Genomic DNA, 2,320 nt, shown 5'->3' on the forward strand with positions numbered 1-2,320 from the left:
TGTAATGTGTTCGTTAAAAAAATAAAATATTTAAAAATCAATGTAAATATTATTGTTTTTATATATATAGGAGTAAAAATTAATTAGTTTGAAACAATGTTTGGTTTGACGAGGAATGAAAAAAGACAAGGAGAATGTGGAAAGAGTCAAACAAAGATAACATAAAGCTCACAACGTAGATATTAAGAAAGAAAAATGTTGATTTCATGGTTTCAAGGAGGGAAGAACTAATCTTCCTTCAGAAAAATAATCCAAAATTATCTTGAAGGAGCTCCAACTGAGAAAGATGCAAACTTAAAATAGTTTCACAACTTCTAAATGGTTTGACTATGAAAGACAACTCTATGAGAAGGATCCCAAGGTTGACCCTTCCCCCTTGTCAACACTGATATTGACCTTTTCACAGTGCAAGAGGTAGAGATGGGTATCAAGAAGCTGGGTATCGGAAAGGAAAAAGACTTAGTTGAACTCCAAGAAGAGTATCTAAATTGGGGGTCAAAGATTCTTGCACCTCACATTACCAAAAAATTCAACAACATCATACAACAGGGGTTCCCCACCCATTGGACAACTAATTTGGCAATACCTATTTTCAAGAGTGGTGATGTCCATAATCCCTCCACTTGTTGGACCATAATGATAAACCCCTTGTTTGCAAATTTATTTGGAAGCATGCTAGAAAATAAAATTAGCAAGTGGGTAGAAGAAAGAGATAAGTGTGCTAAAGGCCAAGCAGGTTTTAGACCTAAACATTCCACAGTGGATCATTGTATAACTTTAAGGCACATCATTGAAAAAGTTTGGGAGAAAAAGGAAGAAGTCTTTTATTGCTTTGTTGATTTTAGAAAAGTGTTTGACACGGTTCCTAGGTATAAGCTTTGGCACAGAATGGAGGAACTTGGGGTTCCTAAACATTTGAGAGCAGTCGTGCATAAGTTGTATGAAGAGGTGAAAGTCAAAATTAGAATGTCAGCATGCATTTCTGAAAGTTTTAGAAGCGATATCGGGGTCAAGCAATATTGCCTATTGTCTCTTATCCTTTTTGGTTTATATATCTACAAGTTTGAGGTGTGGTTAAATTCAGAAGGGGGAGATGGTATCCATTTGGGTAAGTTTGTTATAAGGCTTCTTTTGTATACAAATGACCTTATTCTGATTGCTAAATCTGCTCTTGGTTTGCAAAAGCACTTACTATCCCATGATATTTTTTGTAGAAGGGTGGGGATGCAAGTCAATATTAGCAAAACAAAGGTAGTGATTTTCTCTAAAAAAAAAACATAACCAACATAAGTTCTACTTTGAAGGAAACATTTTGGAAGAAGTTGTGGATAACAAATATCTCATAATTGACTTCAACAAAAATCTAAGCTGGAATGGATGTAGAAAGAAAAGAACTTTGGGGGGTTGGAAAGAATTTTATGCTTTTCAAAATAAGTGTAGAGAGGCAGAGTTATGGGATTGGAAAAACACTCAAACTCTTTTTTGGCTTCTAGTCATTCCCGTGATTCTCTATGGTTGTGAATTGTGGTCCAGCAATACATCCGACATATAGTGCAAAACAAATTGGGAAAATTCAGAAGTGTTTGATTACAAACAAATTCAAAATTAAAAGTGCAGTTCCTTCTGCTATCTTGTTAAGTGAAACAAGGGTTGCTCCTATTGAAGCAATTGCTATTGTGCGAGTCATAAGGTATTTAAAAAAAATTGAGCAAATGGAAGAGGGCAAATGGCCTAAGGTTGTCTTTAATGATATATTGTGCAAAAGAAAGAAGACTTGGATGCAACAAAATAACAAATGGTTTACTAAATGGGGTATTTGATTGAACATGTGTCCTGTAAACACTAAAGAGATGAAAGATTTTGTTATGGATAAGTTTCATAAGTGTACTTGGGATAAGGAGCTAGGGAGAAATAAAAAATACTATATTGAAGTGTTTAATTCCACTCATAATCATCAACAAAAAGTGTACATAGAGGCCAATATTTCTTGAAGAGCCAAAATTCTTATTGCTCAGTTAAGGACTAATTCTCATCAACTCCATTGTGAGGCATGGTGTTGAAAAAGACCAAAAAAAGTGTGGGAGGAAAGAGTATGTATGTTTTGTTCTTTTGGAAAAGTTGAAATAGAAAAGCATTTCATTTTAGAATGTGAGGTCTTCAAAGACAACAGGGAAAGTTATGCAGATATTTTGGCAGCTAGCTCTTGGGATAATCTATTTAGCTAGGGGTTTGTTGAGAAGATGGGAGCGTTCATTGTGAGGCTTCATAGGAAAATGGCCAAATACATCAACCAGTTGAAGAAGCAATTTGTCCCATAAGC

Source organism: Pinus tabuliformis, chromosome 8 (assembly GCF_031772625.1).
Source record: "Pinus tabuliformis cultivar Carrire ecotype Pingquan chromosome 8, CPIR1, whole genome shotgun sequence".
NCBI classification, from domain to species: domain Eukaryota; kingdom Viridiplantae; phylum Streptophyta; class Pinopsida; order Pinales; family Pinaceae; genus Pinus; species Pinus tabuliformis.